Source organism: Erinaceus europaeus, chromosome 2 (assembly GCF_950295315.1).
Source record: "Erinaceus europaeus chromosome 2, mEriEur2.1, whole genome shotgun sequence".
Classification (NCBI taxonomy): domain Eukaryota; kingdom Metazoa; phylum Chordata; class Mammalia; order Eulipotyphla; family Erinaceidae; genus Erinaceus; species Erinaceus europaeus.
Window position 1 is genome coordinate 201,147,795 of NC_080163.1, and position 6,382 is coordinate 201,154,176.

A 6,382-nucleotide genomic window follows, 5' to 3' on the forward strand; every position below is an offset into this window, starting at 1 on the left:
GGTGGTGCACCTGGTTAAGCACACTCAATACAGTGTGAAAGGGCCCAGGTTCAAGCCCCTGGTCCCCAGCTGCAGGAGGAAAGCTTCACACATGGTCAAGTGGGGCTGCAGGTGTCTCTCTGTCTCTTTCCCTTCTCTCTATCTCCCCCTTCCCTCTCAATTTCTCTGTCTCTAGCCAATAAAAAATACATAAATAAAGCTTTTTTAAAAAAAGAATAGAGTGCTCAGTGCCCACGTTGCTTAAGTAACAATTTGTTCTTCTCACACCTAGAACATCTATCTGCCCAAAGATGTTTCCTACTTAGAGGAAAAACCTCACCCCAAACACTGTGAAGATGAAATCGAGTTGAGACCGTTTCACTCACTTGCAGGGCTTAAAATATTTATAATCCTCTCTATAGCCAAAGGCAGCCAGGCTAATTATTTACCAAGCAAGTGGAAATGACATCCCTGGGGACATGGCAGAACTGATACATCAATTGGGAGAAAGATGTGGTTGTTAGTAGTAGCTCAGGGAGTCTCCAAAGCATCTTGGAGCCACTCTTTTAGCTTCACAGCAGAAGTGGACAGTTGTGCTACAAATGACACATTTGCTACTCAAAAGATCAAAGGGTGCTGGGATAGTTTCGGTCGCTTGTCCTCACACTGATTTTCTGAGCATCTCTAATGAGCTGCAGTGAGAGAAACCAAAGCTCTCTGGGGCTAAAGTGTCCCAAAATGGAACGGCTCTCTGATTCCAGGAGAGAGATTTCATGGAGGCAGGAGATTCCTGGGGCCCCACAAAGGGCTTTATGTTTCCCAGTCCAAATGCTTTTAGTTGATAATGAAGGTGATTTTATGGGTTTGACTAATTAGAAGACTAATTAAGGTTTGCTTTAATTTTTTTCAGATCACACAGCAACATCTTGACTTGAAAGTGAAGTTCCCTCTCAAAACCCTCTTCCAAAACAACTGTAACAGACCCCTGTCTTTTCCCAGAACTTTCATACTTAGATGTTGGCGCTGGTTATATACGTAGATGCCACATTACAGGGCTGTTGGTCACTCTCGAGTCTTTCTGACATGTTCTCTTGACCGAGAAGTTTGAAGATTTAATGCAAAAAGCGACTGCCTGAACTAAGGCGACCCAACAAGTAACTGTCTTGAGGTGGAAACTCCTGCTTCCTGCCAACCATGAGTCGTGACAGTGGATGCTTTCTCTGCACTGCCAGCTGCGGCTTCCCAGTTTGGAAAACATACTCCATGAGCGTTTTGCAAGCCAGAGCTCTAAATTCAGTTCTCCTCAGCAGCATGCTCTGCCTCACCACCACATGTAACCCACACCTAAATCCACTGACTTCATTTCTTTTTCTGTCCAGGTTTCTCTATTTTCCTCATCATTGCCTTGGTCCAAGTCACCAGAATCGCCACCTGAATGAGTGCTGTGATCTTGGTGACATAGGCTCTCGCTGTCCTAATCCATTCTCCACAGAGCAGCTAGATCATCTTTCCAGGACCCACATCGAATCCTATCATCGCCTTATCAAGACCCTTGCGCCTTGTGCAGACAAGATCCTTGAGTGGTGCCGCCCTCAGTTACTGCATGAGCTCACTTTGCCTCCCGGTAGTCCCATCTGCAGGCTCCAGCCACTCTGCCTCTCTGCTCCTGAAGTGCTCGGATTATAGTCTCTGCCTCTGGCTCTTCTTTACACTTCCCACTTCACCCAGTTAACTCCTCCTCCGGTTTTCAGACCTCCTCGATTCAAAGGCCACTTTGTCAAGATCATTTTACCATGTGTCTGCCTTCGTGCCATGTGGGGAGCAGAGACTTGAGTATTTACCAAGTCAGTTTACTTCCCAGTAAAGATATTTTGCCTGCTAGCAATTAAATGATCTGTGTGAGTGAAGCCTCTGCGTGGAGATCCAGCTGGGGCAATCAGACTCAGGTCTTCTGGTGAAAGAGACTGAGAGCTGGGCTTTTCTCTAGACTTCCAAGACCTCCGTGCATCACACAGCAGCAGACTGTGCGTGGGCAGGGAAGGTATTGTACAGACAGAGACACCAATGCCTCCTTGTTGGGTATGAAAAGATGACTTTTCAAAAATTGTTTTAAAGTAACTTTAACTGATTGCTTTTCCATCCTTTGGTGCCCTCTACCGACAGCAAACTTCACTGCAGAGAAGTTACACCAGATTTTTTTCTACTGGGATAGCTAGGAGAGTACTCGTAGTGCTTTATAAACTGGGAGAATCCAACCACACTTTCATAAAATTTTTTTTTGGTTCATGTATCCAAATGTTTTCGCCAGTCTTAAAGTACCTGCCAATGTTCAAACTCAGAGCAAAACTGAGAAAATTTCAAAGAGTTACTTTTGCCTGTACAGAAAATACACTCTACACAGAACGGACAGATGACTGTTTTGCTTTTCTTGCTTGGGGAAAATTATAGGCCTATACAGGGAAAAACAAATATTAGAGTATAGTCTTAGGGGCCAGGAGACAGTTCACTCAGTAAAGCATGTGCCTTGTGAAAAGGTCCTGGGGTCAAACTTGGCTCCCCCTGGCAGCACGTGACTAGAGCCTGAGGCTGGGTGTGGGGGGCTCCATGGGTGGCAAGCAGAGCTGGATGTGTTTCTTTTTTTCTCTCTCCTTCCCCTTCACTTCCTCTCTAACATAAATAAAGAAAAAGTTTCACATGAACCAGGTCCTGAGTTAATTCCCTGGGGACACATTAAAGTATGGGGAGGAAAGGGAATTACTTAAATGTTTTAATTTCTCCAAATAATTTTAGTTGCAAAATAATGTTTTTAAACATGACCTATTTCCCATAGAAAAAAAATTAATGAATGTAAAAAAATTACATTCATCAAGAATACAACTGTGTTATTAATTTTTTAATTATTTATTTATTGGCTAGTGACAGAGAGAAAGGGGAGACAGACAGCCAGAGAGACACCTGCAGCCCTGCTTCACCACTCCTGAAGCTTCCTCCCTGCAGGTGGGGACCAGGGGCGTGAACCTGGATCTTTGCGCACGGTAACATGTGTGTTCAACCAGGTGCACTACTGCCTGACTTATTTCTAAGCACTGAAAACTAAAGCAAGCAAAAATACAAGAAAATTCCCAGAAATAAATTAATTATATGCACTTTGAATCTGGGATTTTTAGGAGATACCCACACAACAAAACCCAAAAGCCTGAAAGTCTGCCACTTTAACATTTTTTTCCTTTTCTTTTCTTTTCTTTGGACACAGAGAAATTGAGACAGTAAGGGGAGATAGAGAGGAGGAGAGGGAGACACCTGGCACCCACTTTAGCATTTTCAATGGTCAATCAAGGGAATGCTCCCTTCATTTTCCTAAGGCGTGGCAGTGAAGACGAATGAAGCATGGCAGACGGGCACACTAGGACCCATGACTCAGCTGTGTCTGTCTAAAGCCCATCTGTAGACTGAGACGGTCTCTGCAAAGGCAGAGCCAGAAGCATCCCTGGAGATGCCTCACACAGGCCACCACGTCAGCCAGACTCGGCATCATTGGTATGTGGCAAAATGTGCACTATTTTGTTGCAGTCTGACTTGCTGCAAGTACTTTAGCTCCTCTCGCTCTTCCTTTCCTCTTCTGTAAACTGAGGATGATCGTTATGAGGATTCGGAAAATCACGTGTCAGATATCTGACATGGTGCTGTCCTACAGAACGGTAACACAAGTCTTACTTTAAATGGTCTAGCAGCCACACTAGAAACAGTAAGAAGAAATGAGTGTGGTTTAAACATTGGATTTAGTAACCCAATGCAAGGTATACCTCACAGATGTTATGCTTTTTTTTTCTGCCTCCAGGGTTATTGCTGGGGCTCAGTGCCTGCACCATGAATTCACTGCTCCTGGAAGCCATTTTCTCCCCTTTTGTTGCAGCCTTGTTGTGGTTATTATTGTTATTGTTGATGTTGTCATTGTTGGATAGGACAGAGAGAAATGGAGAGAGGAGGGGAAGACACAGAGGGGGAGAGAAAGGCAGATACCTGCAGACCTGCTTCACTGCCTGTGAAGCAACTCCCCTGCAGGTGGGGAGCTGGGGGCTCCAACCGGGATCCATACGCTGGTCCTTGAGCTTTGCACCACGTGCACTTAACCTGCTGAGCTACCCCCCAACCCCCAATGTTATGCTTTTTATGTGTTGAAGATTTGTGGCAAATCCTGCATCAAGCAAGCCTATCCAAACAATCCTCCCAACAGACCAGATGATGGGCAGCATTCCTAATAATAAAGCTCCTTCCAGTTGTGAAAGAGAGACCAGTGCGTTGTTCCATCATTTGTGATATTCTATTTTGGGTGTGTCGGTTTATCTTCCTTATCTTTATGTGGTGTTGGCATAATGCCCATGGCTTTTATACACAAGGCATGAGATCTACAGCTGAGTCACCTCCAAACACCAATAAAGTATTTTCAAATTAAGGAATACAAGTTTTTTTATAGAGAGAATGCTATTGTACCCCTGGGTTACAGCATAGTATAAGCATAACTTAGATTCACTGGAAAACCAACATCTCTGTGACTGTCTTTATTATAATACTTGCTTTCTGAGGTCCCTACTTTCATCTGCTCTGTTCCTATTTCTTGGCTCCTGCTTATCATTTATTTTTTATTCTTTTTGTTCTGTTTTATATCTTACTACCTTTCAGCTACACCAAGCTGCAGATGCTGCTGTGATTCCATCCTGACATCCCTGAGCAGACGCCCTCACCCATGTGTCCTGGAGCCTCCCCTCACCAGAGCCCTGCCCCACTAGGGACAGACAGAGACAGGCTGGGGGTGTGGGGTCCACCTGCCAACACCCATGTCCAGTGGAGAAGCAGTGACAGAAGCCAGAACTCCCACCTTCTGCAACCCCAAAGGAATGTTGATTCATACCCCTAGAGAAGGGGAGAAATGTTTGGGAAAATATGGCCAGAAGGCTTTGAACTCTAACTCCATCAAGACCTAGAGAAAGAAGAGGAAAGAAAAAAGGCATTTAGTAGTAACGATAGGTGTAGGTGTGACCTAGAAAGGAAGAGAAGGCAGGAGCATAGGGGAAAAAAAAAAAAAAGAGGATATATAAGGGGCCAGGTGGTGGCACACCTGGTTAAGCGGACACATCACAATGTGCAAGGACCTAGGTTCAAGCCCCTGGTCCCCACCTGCACGGGGAAAGCTTCACAAGTGGTGAAGCAGGGCTGCAGATGTCTCTCTGTATCTCTCCTTTCCCTTTCAGTTTCTCTCTGTCTCTATCCAATAATAAATAAGTAAATAAAAATTTAAAAACAAAAGAAAACTGCCTATTTAAAAAAAAAGAAAGAAAGAAAGAAAGAATAGTCAATAATATCTGTGACCTTGGGAAAACTACTGCAGTTTCCATGGAAGGAATGGGGACACAGAACCCTGGTGGTGGGAATGGTGTGGAGTTAGACCCCTGTTATCTCATAATTTATTACATCACTAGTGAGAAAAGTTAATTCTAAAAAACAAACAAACAAACAAACAAAACACTTGCTTATTGCAGTGGTTTGAAACTGAATTCCCCAAATCTCCAACATGTGTTTGTATATCTTAAATCTAGTAAATTCAAGATGAGATCAATATAAGCATGTTAATGAGCTATGTTACACTCTTTTTCATATGAAGTCTTAAAAAGACTTATACTTAAAAAGAGTATATTTCACACCAATAATACTTCTTAACTCAATCACTAAATTTTCTTTACTTTTCTTCTTTTTTTTTTTGCCTCAAGGGTTATCACTGGGGCTCAGTTCCTGCACTGTGAATCCACTGCTCCTGGTAGCCATTTTTTCCATTTTGCTGTTGTTATTGCTGTTGTTGTTGGATAGGACAGACAGAACTCGAGAGAGAAGGGAAGACGGGGGAGGGGGGGGAGGGGACAGACAGACACCTGAAGACCTGGTTCATAGCTTGTGAAGCGACTCCCCCCAGCAGGTGGGGAGCTGGGGGCTGGAAGCTGGATCCTTACACAGGTCCTTGTGCTTGGAGCCCTGTGCACTTAACCCACTGTGCTACCACCCACCCACCCCTAAATTTTCAGCTATTGATGTAAAATGTGATCTTATCAAGACAATGAAGCTGCCTTTAGTGAAGAAATATTTCACACTACTTCAATTTTCAAAGGAAGCTATAACTGAAATCTACTAAGGGAAATGCCCACTATCCATGAGAGGCCAGTGACCACCCGTGATGAGTCAACATGACTGGCCTACTAGGGACCCAGACTAAACTTTTCTGGGTCAGCGAGGGTGTTCCAAGATGAGGCTAGTGCCTCTACCAGCGCACTCAGCAAACTGTACCACCCCTCCCCATGTGCATGAACGTCATCCAGTCTCTGAGGGCCTAACTAGAATGAGTGGAGAGAGAGAC